At 42.1% G+C, this 16,656-nt stretch overlaps 1 protein-coding gene across 13 annotated transcripts in view; it reads left to right on the top strand.

Moving 5' to 3' along the window:
- The window catches only part of PLAGL1 (PLAG1 like zinc finger 1), a 110,277-nt gene that overhangs the window by 76,255 nt on the left and 17,366 nt on the right, over window positions 1-16,656 (top strand). For 4 of the 13 annotated variants that reach the window (XM_045499899.1, XM_045499898.1, XM_045499908.1 and 1 more), the window contains 2 exons: window positions 4,029-4,102; window positions 8,247-12,754. The gene's annotated coding sequence lies outside the window, so the exon portion shown is untranslated. Of the gene's footprint in view, window positions 1-4,028; window positions 4,103-6,033; window positions 6,122-8,246; window positions 12,755-16,656 lie in introns of all 13 variants that reach the window. The other 9 variants (XM_045499905.1, XM_045499904.1, XM_045499895.1 and 6 more) reach the window with 8 other exon arrangements.

Raw genomic sequence — 16,656 nt, 5'->3', positions numbered from 1 at the left:
ATTAGGTTGAGAATAAAATGTCCCAATAGTTTGGGTACGGTGACACGAAAGAAATTGCAGATTAAGTGAGACCATTGCTTGTGGGGTTGCAGGATGGAAAAAGAAAGGGAGAGTGAGCAGGCGAAGTTTATTTATGGAATGTCAGGGGGCCATTGAGGCTCAGCAGGCCCTAGAAGTGGAGGACTTCCCTCGGTGCTTGTTTTCTCCCTCTGACCTTGGATGAACTAGCGAGCAGTATATTATGCCGGGCGATTGTGCTGGTTTGTCATGGTTAGCATTCTGGACTGTCACTGGAATGTAGGAAACGGATGAATTTGAATTGAACCATGAGGTGGTCTGCCGGGCCCTCTCCTTGTCTCAAGGAAACCTGTCGCTGTTTGTCTGGGCCTGGCCTGATGGAAGCAGTGGAGGGAAAGAGAGGTGGGCCTTTGATCTCTTTGTTGCAGCTGCTCCCTGGGAACTCGCTGAAATCAATGCCCTGTTTTCCTGAAGGAATGAATGGCTCTGCCTAACTAGCTTTGTGAAGCTGTGGGGGAATTCACTGCCTCTGTTTATTGACAGCTGAAAAGGAGCACATGGGGTGGGATGGACCTTCTTGTGAAAACCAGGCGCAGGGAAAATTAGACCTCAATTTAACACAGAGGAATTTGGAAATTCACCCCAAAGGAGACGGTGGTTTCTCATGCTTACATTAGAATTACTCGAGTTTGGGGCTAGTGTGTAATGAACAATGGAGGTTCTGTCACAACTGTGTTATAAGTAGGAATATGGTATGCATAATAAATGATGTTAAGTAGAAGTTGATTCAACACCCTCCTTCTATTTTAAACACAGAAGTAGAGAAAGACAAATATTACCCATGATATAATCGAGTAATTCTTTTATTTTTGCATTCAGAAGAAGAAGAAAAAAACTGACACTTGAAATCAGCATTAATGTAATATTACTGAGTATAAAGAATGTCATTCATTTATGTTCCAGAACATCTTTGAACTTTGTATCTAAATTTCACTCATGCTGCCCATTCCTGCTGCTCTGGATAGTGTGCGTTGTGTGGAAATACATTTATTTTTAAAAACTTCTATTTGAATATTGTAACTGAAAGTCTATGCGAAGCATAAATGAAACTAATAGACCACTATTAGCACTTGCAATTAACGCATTTCATAAATCCTAAAATTACTACCTAACTTTTGAGAACACAGCAAGGAAAAAATCTTGAGTTTATCACAAGGAAACATCACCATACCTTCTTTTACATCTCCCCTCGCTTGCTTGATTTCCCAGGAAGAATTTATGGCGTCTTCCTTTGGCCCTGAGCCCTTTGTGCACACCTCTATTCTCGCACTTAACACATTGCCCTGTAGCTCTTTGTTTAGGTGTATTCTTTTAGCTGGAAGTAAAGCAGCTGTGTCGGATTCATTTTTATATCTCCAAGCCCAGCAAAGCTCTTGGCTCAGTGAATGCGAGCTGCATGAATGGGGATTGATAGCTCCCTGTACGTTAGTTTGAATGTAATTACTTATCCAGGCTTCAACTGCAAATACTACATTTTAGGAAAACTTGATTGATCTATTGTTACCTGATTGGTGCTATGGCTTTTTAAAATCTGTGCTCTATGGAGAATTTCATTAAACACTTTTTTGATTTGGCAAGTTTGTTGAGCAGTCCATCAGCCTCTGAACAGGAAGCATTAAAAAAGTGGATGGCATTGTCCTTTTTAAGTCTAAGCTCTGTTGTCTAATATTCTTTCCTAAAATTAAATCTCAACACAGGGTTTACGTATTTTCAGTATAATGAAAAAGCTTTTAATTTCGAGTTTCGTAGACTTCCACTTGACCACGTTTAGTGATGGAGATGGATAAAGCTTCCATTTTACATGATTTAATTCTATGATGTAATGTTAAATAATGCAAAACAAACCATCCTTTGACAGTTTATTTAACCAGATTTACCACTGCTGTATGTTATGAACCCCTTATCAAAGGAAGCCAACACCTTCATTTGTCAGTGAAAAGTGTAAGGGAAATTTTGAGTCTAAAGGGCTAACTGCTATGATTTCACAGGGACCCTAGAACAAGCCCAATTCTGAGCTCTTCGCAAGTTAAAACCTATTTCTTTTTAAACCACAGCTTTAAGTGGGAAATAGTTGTCAACATTCTTTGGGAAACAACATCTTAAAATCGTAATGGAAAAATTTAGTAAATGGGGATGGGGGGTGGTAAGTCATCACAGAAGTACGGTAACTGGCTAATATTTTACTCCCCATGATATTTTTGTTTTTACCACCAAGATTATTTTTTAAAGAAATCTATTTGGTTGTCTGTTTTTGATTAAAGGTAAGGGTGAAGTTTAAACAGGTTTGCAAATGTGCAAGTTGCGGTAGGAATCTTGTAGAGGAATGGGTATTTGTATGGGTCATACGAATGTGGTGGACTCAGCAGTTTGTGATTCTGCTGAGATTTCAGATTTCTTACCAAATAGGAAAATTACCATGGCCTTGATCATCGATAGACTCTCGCCCCCATAAGTATTAACTTGTAGATAAGAAAGCAGTAAGCATAGCACTTAGGTTTTATAACTTGGCTGCTCTACCCTCTGTTTCTGGAAGTAATTTCATGTGACATCATACCAAAGTAGGGAGGGGTAGAGGGTGGAAGGAAACCTAGGAAATCAAACCACACTTTTTCATTTTAGCAGTGAGGCATATCTTTGTCCACATTGATAGAACTACTTACAGGCCAAGGAAATAATTTCAGTAAGAATTGTGTTCTAGCTAGGTCTATAGAATCAGGTAACTCCCAACTACATGATCCTCCATAAAAGCGCCTTTTCTCAGGCCTGAAGAATGCTATAATGTCTGAGAAGAATAATTTCAAATAATGTGAGTCAAACCTCCAAAATAGGTTTGGGGATCAACACATATTAGGTGTTTGTATTTGCGCGTGTGTGTTTATCTCCATAAGCAAACTTCCTTGTAGAAAGACACCAGATACTTCCCTCTTAGATGGCTTCCCGTCCATCGAGACTGACCAAATAAAGCAGCCCTAATACAGGCTTATCTAGTCATTGAAAGGGAAACATCCTCCTTCTTCATTAGATTGAATTACAGGAAAGACTGTTCTGAAATACAGATTTAAAATTACCTTCATTGGGTATGCTTACTGTCAACAAATTCCGCCTTTCAGGCCTCTCTTCTCATAGCAGCCTTGTCTTCAGGGGGTAAAAATGGAATCAAGGAAAGGAGTTTTGTTTGTTTTGTTTTCGGGTTTTTTTTGTTTGTTTTGTTTTGGTTTGGTTTGGTTTGGTTTTTGGTGTTTTTGGTTTTTGTTTGCCTGTGCTTGTTTTGGGCCTTTTAATGATCTTTCCTTGCTCCTTAGAATATTCTCCTCTCCTCCCTACTTCACCTTAAGTCCTGCTCAGGGGCTGGTTTCCTTTTCCTAAAGGATAGGGTTCACGTGTGATACTTTTTAAAAGGTTCTGATTATTGTCTAATTTCTGCCTGAGGCTGTGAGGTATTTTCACTTGAACTGAGGCCTCTGGAATACAGTTGCAAATACATGCTTGCTCCTTGCTTACCAGGCAGTACTGTTAAGCACTACTCAAATTAATTCATTTAATCCTCAAAAGGCTCTTGTGCCGTAGGTACAGTTATAGTCTCCATTTTACAGGCGAGGAGGACGAGGCAGGGAGAGACTAAACAAATTGCGTGAGGTTTCTAAGTGGCTCCGGTGGCACAAGGATTGAATCTAGGCATTCTGACACCAGAGCCCATGCTCCTAACCACATCACTGCACTGCCTCTCTAAAAGTAAGACTCCTGTAAAACTTAAAGGCACACGTGTCTCTGGAAAGCTGGAATATGGCACTGTGGCGTGTTGACGAAGAGAAATGTTTGATCTTGGCATACCTGGACTAATATTCTGTATATAAATGTCTACTTACTTAGTACCAGTGTGGTTTTTCTCCATGCTTTTTTTTTTTCCCTAACCTTTTGATTTCTCCTCTCTCCCCCCACCCCCGTTCTAGGCTTGCTCTCACGTCTGATGTGGCCTCTGTTTCATGTCACATCTAAAACTTCTCTGTACCTCAGACTTAAAAAGGTAAGTATGTCTCTGCTAAGCCCTCGGACTTCTGCCCAGTCTGCTCTCCCATGGTCAGTCGTGAGTCTGTATTCTCGTTCTTTCCTATGGTAGAGCACACACCAAAGCCTTCTGCTTTTTCCACAGTAGAGGGGGTTATGTTCCCGAAAATGCTTGCTCTCAGAGAATTTGCACTTGAGGAACTTGAGGCTTTGAGGGAAAAATAAGGTTGAGGGATATGAAAACCTGTTTTTCACTGTTTAGAAAAAAATCAGGAGAATATGCCAAGAACTATCATTGATACTCATATTAATTTAGAAATAAGGGATATTATACAATTGCTTTTTATTTATCATGACTTGCTCACTAGAAATTTGTGATCTCCCTCTCTCACATTTTCAAAAGATGTTTTAAAATTATCTTAAAAACGGACAAATACATATGGGGGGGAGAATTTGGTGTGTTAGCCTTCATGTAGAATCATACTTAATCTGTTGCCTTTATTACAATTCAGTTTCTAAATCATGCTCTTAAAACCATAATATGAGGTGATTCTCCATTTGCATCTATTCTGTCCAGATTCCCTAAGTTATGAAATAAGTGTGCTTCTAAATCCAGTGTTTATTTGAGAGAACTTATGGTTGGCAGGATCCTCAGTATTTATCAGGCGTTTTTATTTCTTATCATTCCCCATCATACATATGGAGATTATAATTTGTTCTAACCACCTATTTCAAAATAGCAACCTCTAATTGCAGCCTTAAATTTCATATCCAACATTTTGATGGTTTTTCCCTGTAACATGTATTAATTTTCCGTGTGAGCCCATTGCCTTCCCCCCCTAACGCTACCCACCCACTGTTTTGTAGCTTCGGTGCTAACAGTGTTGTTTAACCATAATTCTTGGCCTCTGTCCACACTTTTTTTGTGTGTGTTCTTTTTTTTTTTTTTTTTGCAAAATGTCCTTGACTGTAATATGCCATATTTTTTTTTATTCCAGTGTTCTTTGTAAGTTTTCTTACGTTACATCTTACACTTTTTTTTTCCCTAAACCCCTCACTAGATAAGTCACTTCCCAATTTATTTTGCTCTTGGGGCTAACTTCTAGAAGGTTATCCACAGCTGCCTGAGGTGGAAGGCCAGAGTGAAGAGAATGTAAGGTGTGTGTGTGTGTGTGTGTGTGTGTGTGTGTGTGTGTTTAAATTCCTGTTCTCCAAATGATTCTTACTGAAACCAGTCCACTTCCCCACCAACACATTCAAAAAGAACAATTTAGCAAAATCCAAAAATGCCAGAATCACTTCTGTATATCCTTAAGTGACTTTATAGTACCTGTACAACCAATTCATGCCAATTATAATGGTTTTCTCTAGTTAAACATGATGTTACCATTTAAAGCACAGCAATAATATCACACTGCTTAAGAATTCAGGAATCTTTCAAAAGTACACAAAATCTACACAAAACTTTGTAGCGTGCAGGAAATAATAGAAATTTATTTTACAAGCACGTGTTAGGAAATGAAGTCATGTCATGATGGTCCAAATGAAGGAAAGGTTATGGAAGTGAATCAATAATTTTTATTCTGTCACATATATTGCATTCTGAAACAAGTTACTAATGTTTCCTAATTGTGAATTTACCCAGTGTGTAAAGTCCTTCTTGAAACTTACAACAGGCCACCCATCTCTTTTGCACATACACTTTAGACTCTGTATGAGTCTCTGTGCTTCTGTAGGTACATACATAATGTGTGATCTTGTAACAGCTCTGGAAAGTACATAGATGTCGCCAAAAAGGGAAGTTAGGGAACTTGTGTAAGATTCCATACCTGGCAGGTAGCAGAGCCAGTCATCACCTGGTCTTTGCGTTATACCACACCATTTTTCTAGGTTGTATCTAGATGAATACCATCATTTAATTGACTCTTTTTTTTTTTTTTTTAACTGTAGGAACACATCCTCGTGTTAAGTAGAGTATGCTGCTGACACAGTAGAATAAGGGAGGAGTGGTTAAAATACATTATTGTACCACTTTTAGGTAAGAAAAGTTATCTAAGAATTATTAAAATTTCTTTGTTTTCTGACTCCTTGGACAAACAAAAGGTTAAAATTAAGGCAGTTCAGAGATGAAGGGAGTTGGGGGGTGGTCATAATATAGGATAGTATTAAATATAAAAATAGTAAATAAAGCACAGTTTATCAGTATGTTTAAAATAGCTCTAGGAGTTATGCATGTTTATACTTTAACAAAGTGTACTTTATTGGGGGAATAATTTAATTGGTCCATTATGTGGCATTTACCAAGGTAATTTTTTCCTTTTTGTTTGAACACAGGAATTAAGAGTGATTCATAAAACAGACACACACACACACACACACACACACAATCAACATGTAAATTAGAACCACATTAAGATGATCATCATTTTATGTTGTTTCCCTAAAATGGTTCTCATTTGCCCTGTATGTTCAACTCAGAGTGCTGTGACGGTGTTGTTAGTTCTGATTCACGGAAGACTTAGAAGTCCCTGTGAACGGCTTTATAGAGCAACTTCAGTGTGCTGTTATTGCGTTTATTCTTTCTGTGCACATTTTTTGGGTTTTGGGTTTCTTTTCCCCCAAGGGAATTACTATTATATTGATTTTAGTGTATATGATGGTCAAATCCAGGAGCATAATCTGTACATCTGTCTGAGGTCTCTTTGGAGAACATAAGCCCGAGCATACTGCTTTCCTGATTAAAAACTCTCAGTGATTCTGATTAGTCAGGACTCTTGGTTTTAACTGATGGAAACTAATGGGACCTTTGAAGAATTCCAAATAGCCAAGTCATGTCGTGTATTTGCGTGCTAGAAGAATCACTCTAGCAGCAGCATTGTGATTAGAATGAAGGGGGCCACTCCAAAAACAGAGACAGGAGCCCGAACGGACCTAGATCTCTAGCACGCAGAAATGTCCCTTTGCACTGACCTAGCTGCTCAAGCTCTTTACTCACCAGACTGGTAGCGAGTTTAAGGGAGCCACATGAAAGTTGAGTTTGGGCCCATAAAATGGGCTAATCCTCCATTCTCCAGCATATCTCCCCACCTTCCTCCTACCAGGTTTTTAGGCACCACAGTTTGGAAAGCAGTCTTCTGCATGTGGTTGTGGTTGCCCACACTGGGTGATGGGGGTTGGGGATAGGCCATGTGAATGTTCATGAACTGCTTGTTACTCTCTTCCCTTCTGGGCCTCACCTATCTGGTGTGAGAAGGGAAGCAATTGTCAGCAGAGGCCAGAGTGGCCCCATGCTGTAGTTGCTTTGCTTTTCCAACCCTCTGCCTGCTGGCTCAACATACCTAGCTTCCATGTTTCCTGTGAGTTCTCTTCTTAGGTACAATTTAATATGAAATATTCCCCTTCCTTATAACCAAAGCCAGGAGGGGGCATTGTCTTGGCACACTCTGCATCTATGACAGAGCACTTGCTCCCTAGGCAACTCCCCCTCTCCCAGTTCCGTCTTCCCCACTGTCTGTGCCCCACGTTCTCGGCAGACTTAGTGGGCATCTGGGTGGCAGGAATATGGGGCTCCCTGGTTGCTGATTCTTGTTCATCTGAAGTTCTTCCAGCCAGGGCTCTTTGTTCTAAAAACTCTGATCTCTGCAGGATGGATGGTATATCTTGGCTTATCTAGAATCCCTCTCCAGTTTTCATCAGGGCTTTCGGAAACCTCTTCTGAAGGTCTCAGATATTCAGCCACAGAACTTAAATGGATGGAATGTGCTTTGAGAATGTGTAACTGGTTTCAGAGTCTGAACCCCTCTTAGACGTTTCACTTGGTGTCACAGTACCCCAACATGTTTGAATCAGCAAATTTGTTACATTAAGAACTTATAGCCTTTCCCCCGGGGGGGAATCTCCTCTCCCGAAAACTCCTCAGTTTGCCACACAGTCTCATTTCCATCCTATGGAAATCAGCCATCCTTCTCCTGTCCCACTTGCTGACCTGGGTGGGAGGCATGGCCAGGCTTGGGAAGCAGGGATGTCCTGTGCTTCGAGACCAACAGCACTGGGCTGTCTCTTTCCTCTTCCTGGTTGACATTGTTACTTCCTTTGGTTTTTAAGCAATTCAGAGTTTAAGATAAAGGCCTTAAAGACAACTTTCTCTGCCTCTCCCTTTCTAGGTATTTGCATAGGAATCAGAGGAGTTAATCTTGTGAGTAAACTCTCAACATCTGCACAGTTTCCTTCCTTCCTTCTTTCTCTATCCGCCCCAGGATTCTAAAGCACAGGACTGCCCCCAGGTCACCAGTGCCTTTGCAGAGACCACACTCCTGTCTGCAACAGGGGGTGGCCTTTTTTTAAAAAAACATTCTGGCTCCAGTTTTAGCAATTGAGGCTAGTCGATAGCGCAGATACGTATGAGTCTAAGGTTCTTAGCGCCTTATGCAGGCACCCGGCGAGTCTGAATCTCCCTGCACAACTTCAAGTATGCAGGAAGTCTTCCTTTTTTTTTTTTTTTTTATTCCCTGTAACTAATTCAGACTCCAGCCCCCATTCTGCTAACCTACAGGGAAATTTCATCTCAGTCATTTTTAGGTGTCTCTCCTTCCCCCATGGGGTGTGTTCTAGAACCCAGAGATTACCATGGCACCTGGTAGGTAAGGGACTGGCCTCTGACCTTTTGTGTATCTGCCTCAGGACTGAGTAGAGGCTGGAAACCGTGCCACGGGTCTGGTCTCCCAGAGCACATCCCACACTCTTGAGGGCTCTGCTCACCGCCCTGGGGAACAGAGCTGTGCAAGGGATGCCTGGCTGGTGCTGACAGATCTCCTTCTCTTTTACAGGCCCCGGGGTGGGGGGTGGAGGGAGAGGGTCTTTTTCTCACCCTTGTATGTGCCCTCTGCTTCTCCAGTCTCAGGAGTCAGGCAGAATCTCCTCATTGGGTTTAGGTGTTAACAAAGACAAACTGCCTGTGCCGTCATCTGGGCTAAAATACAAGGAATTACAGAGCCTGCCACCTGTTTTAAATGAGCTAGAAAGAAAAGCTGTTGGGAGGACAAACAAAGCGAAAATTCCAGAGTTGTCCTGCCGTGCTGATTTGGAGGCTGTAATGAAGGCAAAACATCGCCCAAACAGTGGTAACTATGGAAATTAAGAGAAGGAAACAGATTTGAGAGACAGTAAGCTTGCAGAATCTGTATAGCTTAGTCAGTGAGAAAAATCTAGTATGACTCCAGAGTTTCTGACTTCAGAGAGACCAGGAAGTAACACAATAAAGAGACTGACCGGTTGATAATGTGGACTCACACCACACACTCTGGATGCAGGTCTCAGCTCCACTGCCTGCTGGTCATGTGAGCATGAGCAAATTAGTACAACTTTTAAGCCTCAGTTTCCCCATAAGTAAAATGGGGCTAATACTGCATACTCATATGGTTGTGAGCATGACTAAAATGGCCATGACCTTCTGAGCATCCAGTAAATGTTAGCTATTATTATGTGGTGGTGCCAGTAGCTGAAATCTGTGATACTAGAGGAGGAGCCCCTGCTTTAGGGCAGGTGACCCTCAGGGCTGTGAGATAGCCAGGCTGAGAGGTGGTAGATGGATTCATCTGGACTTGGAAAGAAAGCTCAAGATTGAAGACAGATTTGGGAGACCTTTGCCTCCAAGGAGTAGTTGACACCTTGGGGTATGAATGTGGTCCCCCAGAAATGGTGCAAGAAGGTAGAGGGGCAGGTGTCAGGCCCACAAATGTATTCAGACATCGCCCCCCTATGTCATCTTTAAACTGACTTCATTGTTTTGAGATGAACATGAATATCCCGTTTAGGGTCTTTGCTTCAGAGGTATAATCTCATTGTTTGCTTGGTGAAATACAAGTTAGTTGTCTGTAATCTCCCATATTGGGTGGGCTCCTTTCTGTCTGGAATTACAGTGTGTTTAGAAAAACACACACGGACACAGCTTTTTTGAAAAGCTTTTCAAAAACAAACCTTGCAATCTTCAATCTAGAGGAGGCTTTCACTGAAAACTAAGACAATTCCCAGTGTTTGGGGCTTTCCCAATTCTTTCCCACTCAAATCATTAGAAATAAAAGAGTCAGTTTGAAGAATTGACTTATGAAAAATCAGGAGTAGCCGGAAGTGAATGAGCTGAAAATGGAGGAGAATCCCTTTGTTTCATGGGGGTTTCAGTGCAGGCTCAGCAGGCAGCTAAACCAGGACATTCATAGAGAAAAGGGCATGTTCTTAAATGCTCTCAGAGGCAAACACCTAGAAAGACCTACTGTGCCAGCAAAAAGTTATTCTACAAATCATGTGTTCTGTATTCAGGAAATTTTACTTTTTGTCATCGAAACATCTGAGTAAGCAGATGTAAACAGATCATTTTCCAAAAAAACATTTTCCCTTTTATTTAAAACAATGATCTGTTTACTGTGTGCCGATTTCATTCCTAGAAAACTGTGACTTTCCTTGTTACTTTGGAGCCCAGAAACATGTATATTTAGGAGTGTTTTTACCATATACTTTAAATATATATTTACATATTATATATTAAAAGATTATATATACATGTGTATATATATGTATATACATATATATATATATACATCTATACATCTATACATATATACATATATGAATGATTAAAGCCCTTTTGTCAGATTTGAAATCTAAGTTCTGACCTGAAAAGCAGTCTGCAAGGAGCATCCTGTCAAACTTAGATGTGTTATTTTTCCTGTCTCTTCTCTGCTTTATTAAACTGTCACACACCGCGCACGATTTTTCCCCAGGGCCACGCATGCTTTCGGGTTCTCTGTTGCATTGTTAACTATTTAAGCGTTTGGCTGGTGCTGAGATGGCAGGTGGGAGAGGCAGAGGAACTTGGCCTCCTCCCCGCCAGAGTTCTCCTCTTTCACTAGTGCTGCTTACATTGAACAGCTTAAGAATAAGCTCCTGTGTGAGCCCTCGGAGGCCAAGGAGTATTGTTGGATTCAGAAAGGAATCGCTTTCTTTTAGTGATCATTTGAATATTTCGACAATGAAGCTAAGCCACTCCACTGCCTGGTTTGCGTACCTCGTGTCATGTGCGCCCTTCCTTGGGAAGAAGAGAGCCCTCGCCTCTCTGAATTTGTAAATTGGTATTGTCCGTTGGTGAGATGAGTAGAAGCAAAGGAAGAATCCTCCAGAAGAATTTTACTCTCTTGCTCAGTGTTTTTTTAAAGCTCTTTAAAAAAAAAAAAAAATTAATACAGGCCTTTGTAGACCACCCAATTAAATCACCATGATAAATGGTGGGTATTTTGAGAAGAGAGATGGGCCATGAGATGATGTGTTGAAGTGTTTATACATGCAAAGTGAGGAATACATTTAAAACAAATTCTCTGGATGATTCAAAGATCCTACTCACCTCTGGTTTTTTCCTGAATTGTGATGGGTTATTTTTCAAATTTGGTTGTCTAAAAATGATCTTCATTTTTCCATTTTTAACTTAAAAGGAATGCTCTCCTACAAAATAAACAGACATAGCTTTTTTTTTTTTTAATCAAATTAAGAGAACAGGCGACCAAGTGAATAAATCACATAGGTAGGATATAATTGGCTTTGTTTCATAGTAAGCTTACCTTTGTGCTGGTTAAGAAAATCCTAAAAAGCTTTCCCCCTATGAGAATTGACTGGTTGGAATAGTCCTAAATTGGAAGAAGCAAAGTTTTGTAATTAATTGGTGAATAGAGATACTGGTTTCCGAATGCTCACCAGAGATCAGTGGTACAAAGCTGGCCATGGACTTGGCTCTGGAGAACTTGGTGAAAACGTGAATGCCCAGTGCCAAAGTGATGTTACAGCATTCTGTGCTGCTTTGTGCTGTGGCCTCGGAATCTGTATTTTTAAAAGATGTCTCTGGCAATTCTAATGCGTAGCCAGGTTTGGTAACCACTGAATTGTGTATTCAATTTGGAGACCTCGGCCTTTTCACCATCTGATGAATCTATATGTTTATTTGAAGCTTTTGTTGAAAATGAATGCCTGCTGGTTATTGCTTTTTTCAGTTCACAATTTGTTTCCGGTTCTGTTATTGCATAGATTTGCATACCTGTTTTATAGTATTCTAATACTGTTGCTTAAAAAAAAATACCATTTCCTCTCTGTGCTCTTTTGAATATTTGATGTAAACAATTTCATGTTTTGTTATTTTCCCTACTTGCAGAAAGTAGGGGAAAACTCCAGGGTTTTTCTAACCCAATTGTAATATAAATACTTAAAGATCTTGGTCAAGGTAATATAAGATTGAAAATCCTTTAAGTTACAGCATTATGAACTTCATCATACCTTTAAAACATGTCAGATGAACTAAATATTTAAGACTTTGGCCAGATGGTCGATCTGAGACATTTAAAAATTAATGGTTGTGTGTCTGTTGAGGTATCCTACTACAGGACTTTAACACTTAAAATTGATCTGTCAGTGAAAATGCGTGAAAGGGCAGTCAGAAATCTCTGTCAGTCATCAATTGTGTGTATGTGCTCTTGAAGTCAGGCTCAAGCTGCAACATGATGGGGGGAAATGTTTTCCTAGCTTCATTCACTGAAGGTGTGCAAGATCTCTTCTTACAGGTTTGAGTCGTCAGACAAACTTCCGAGGGGACTCCATGACCACCTGGAAGCTGGTGTTTCCTGTCACCGAGTAGGTATGCAAACAATGAAAGCTTCTTCAAATTATTTCTGCCTGGGCATGTTTATTAACAATTACTTGGAAACACATAGTAAAATCAGTCAAGGAGATTCAAGGTACTTCAAAAAGCTTCTAGTATAGAGATGTCTGGGTTGGTTAAGCATTTGTTTCTTGATTTCGACTCAGGTCATGATCTCACGGTTCGTGGGATTGAGCACAACGTGAGGCTCTGTGCTGACAGCGCGGAGCCTGCTTGGGATTCTGTCTCTTTCTCTCTCTCTCTCTCTCTCTGTCTCTCTCTGTCTCTCTCTTTCTTTCAAAAACAAAGAAACATTTTTTGTTTTTAAACTTTCTGGTAGGGAATAAATACATTTCTGCCTCAAACTGCCAAATACCTCAGAACAGAATTCTTCTAACCTTTTGTTTTTTGAGGAGCATTAGTATGCTGTACAATTCAGGGAATCAGATGATGCAGTCAGCAACTTTTCATATCCTCTACTGTCCCCCGTCCACGGACTGTGGTAATACATACAAATCTGTGGAGTTTTCTGCGGGGCGCCTTGTCAGCTCAAAAGTTTTAAAGGTACCTTGCCCTAACTTGTGTACCTGAGAAAAGTCCTCTTTGTGGAACATGTTAACTGATTAGCTTGAGGACGTTGCTGGTCACATACCAGTGGCACCAGGGGATCCAGTCATAGATTCCAAGGCTTTACTTGGAAACACTGTAGTAAAATGCTGAAGTCCGCTGCTCACGCAGACAGTGTAACTAGGAAGGATGGCGAGGTATGAGTAGGAAGAACACTCAGCTTAGCTCAAACCATCTGGGTTTGGCCTCTGGTCATCCTCGTCATTATTGTCAATGATGGTATTAAGGGAAGCTAACACTTCTGGGACACTCACTCTGTGCTAGGCACTCTGCTTAGTACAGAACATTACTTGCAGTATCTTGTCAGGGCCTATGGACAAACAGTGTAAGTCTCTAAACCTCAGTTTCTTCATCTATTGGATGGGTATAAAGGTGCCCTTCTATCTAGCAGGGCTGACAGAGGGCTTTAGGAGTTTGACCTAGAATATCGTTCTGCTAGGTAGTATTTCGGTTCCCTTTGAAATATAATCTGACTGAATGCTATTTTGACTTATTGGCCAAGACATTGAAATTCATCCCAACGTGGCCAATGTATCTACTAGGAACTGAGCAAGGCACTAACAGTTCCAGCAAGGGCGGGGAGGGGGACTCTTGCCGTTGTGTCTTCTGTATACCGTGTGATTGACGTCGGAGGGCTGGGTTGGAAGTTGGGCGTGATGACCAGGAAGACCCTGGAATGTGTGGGCTCTGTGTCGGTGGTGAGTCTGTGGGCTGAAGAAGGTAGGGGGTGGCTGCCACACCAGGCAGTGCCTGTCTCAGGCTGAACTGGACAAGCCCGGACAGGACGGCCAGTACAGTCGCTAGGCAAGGGGGAAAGGAGGAACAACTTGGGACATCGCTACAGGCTACTGGGAAGGAGCAGCAAGCATGTGGCCGGGGAAATTGGGCTCATTGTGAGCAAGGTGCCTGGCCTCCAGGGGCCGGGAGCACAGAACCGCACACTGAAGCCCCTGGGATGGGCTGTGGGCTGGACCACACATGTGGATTACGAGGACAGCTACTTAGAGAGTTCACATTCCTCCCCATTGAACTGGGTATGATTGTAATGGTTTGTTAAACAAACAAAGGACCTAAAGCTGTGAATGGGGGGAGAGAAAAGACTTAAGGTGAAAAGGAGAGGCGGCCCTGCTTGCCAGTGTTCCTCTCTTCTGAAGCTTTCGCCCCCATTTCCCCCGACATTCCTTTCTCCCTTTCAGAGAGGCCAGTGCAAGAACTGGGACAAGTTGTCTTGTCTGTCCAGAGCCCGCGCCTTTTAAAATGGAAACCCGATGAAATGTGTATCATCTTAAAAAGAAAAAAGTCAACAACTGGAATCATTTTAAAGGGCCAGTGATACATTTTTTTACATTTCAAATTAAGTTATTTCTGGATGAACAGTTTGCTCTGCATTGTTTGGATCTTTTGGATGTGATATGGAAAGGCAAAGAGAAAATTCTCACTCTGGCATTGTGGGGTCATTCTGTCTGATAAAGATAGGGTATATGTCCTCACAGGTGGGCAGACACCCTTCTAGAAGAAGGAGGAGTGAGCTCCGGAAGAGGTGTGGCGATTTTACCTTTTTCCCTTAAGTATGAAGACAGGTCATAGTAAAGTGAGTTCTGGATGCTCATTTGTTGAAAAAGCTTAGGGGGAAAGAGACTGTATGCTGTCATTTGTCAACTGCATTGTAAGCAGGGTGCTTTACATTCGTGTCCATTTGGGTAATCACATTTGGTCCCAGGCTCTTTGTGTGTAAAAAGAGCCAGGTAGAATTTCCGAATAGTACTTTTAACTCTGCTGTTCCCCCAGGGTAAGGGAGTTGCCCCTGGTGGAGAGGAATAAGTGAGTACTTGTGAGGCTTTTCCTGTGTGAAGGAATCTGCTGATGGAAACATCCTCACTTTCACCAGCCCCCAGCTCCCTCTAGGACAGCCCCTGTTGTTCCTCTGCCTGCTGCTCAGGGCACTGCCTCCTCCCTTTATCCTCACACCTGCCTTCCTGCCGGACTTCGGGCCAGGCTGCCCCTGTGCTGCTGCAGGCCTCTGCTTAGTGTTCTTCCCTCTGTCTAAAGGCCACCTCGCCCTCCTCATGTGCTCCTAGGTTCGCCTGACTGGCCAGTATCAAAATTTAGCAAGTACAGACTTTCAGAAAGAATGAACTGAAGCCATGTCTAAGTCTGCCACCCAGAGATACTTTGCTGACACGTAGGTACCTGTTTGCAGGCCTTTTTCTGTTTATTTAGAGATAGTGCTGTTTCAGGATCAAATAGTCCACCTAAGTCATGAGCATCTTTTCCAGACCTCCTGTAGCTTTTATGTTGCCCTCAAGAGATTTTTAACTCATGGATCTGGCTTCCCATCATCAGTGTGACTAGTATGCTTTTCTTCTTTCTTTTCTCAGTGTAAGCCTTTACCCTTACACACTTCCTGGGAAGGGACCAGGCTTTTCTTTTCCCTAGAATGGTAACCGTATTAGGACAATAGGCCCTGCTGCTAATTAGGTAAGTTTTGGTTCCTCTGCGCCCTCCTCTTAGAGACCCAGGAAAAGAGATCACTGGCTGTCAGCTGCAGAAGCATACCCTAAAAAGGCCTAGCGGCCTGGCGCAAAGGGTGTGTTGGGAGGGAGGAGGGGGATCTATTTTCAGCTGTCAAAAAAGAATAGTCCCCACCGCTGACTTTAATGACTAGAAAATCTTCTCCTAATCCCAGAAGCTCTCGTCTGGATTTCAGGACTGCTGTCCGCTTCTCATCCCTACCATGCTACCTGGAGTTCGTTAGTAGTCTTTGTGAAATCAGGTCTGTTCCGTCTATGCTTGAGAACCATCCCTGGACCTCACACTGTCTCTCTGTATACACATGCCTGTTCTGCTTGTTTGTGGACATTTGATGTTTCTTCCTAAATGTTTGAATTTAAAAATATCATGTATGTGGTGGGGAGAGGAAGGGAGTGGAAGATTTAAGTACCATGCACAGTGACCCATTCTGGGGAAGTGCTTTGGCCCTGTCTGGGGAATCCCGAGCTGTGCAAGCCCCCTTTCCCCCTGCCCTTCCCCCCCCCCCCCCCCGCCCCTTTACTTGCCCTGCCCCAGCTTCAGAGAGGGGCCTCTGCAGTGATGGATCCTGGCTCCCTGGTCTTCGGTCCTTTTCCCCATGGTAGTGTGGCTTCTCTTCATCTTCTGTGGCTCTTTGAGGCTCATGTTCCTAGGCTTCTGCCTTTTCCATTGCTGCTTGGGGCTTCCTCCTAGTCCAGCTGAGACAGAGTTCGAGTGGCATTTTCTACTTACTTCTACACCTT

Source organism: Leopardus geoffroyi, chromosome B2 (assembly GCF_018350155.1).
Source record: "Leopardus geoffroyi isolate Oge1 chromosome B2, O.geoffroyi_Oge1_pat1.0, whole genome shotgun sequence".
Taxonomy (NCBI): domain Eukaryota; kingdom Metazoa; phylum Chordata; class Mammalia; order Carnivora; family Felidae; genus Leopardus; species Leopardus geoffroyi.
This window is presented reverse-complemented; position numbering and strand designations above follow the sequence as displayed.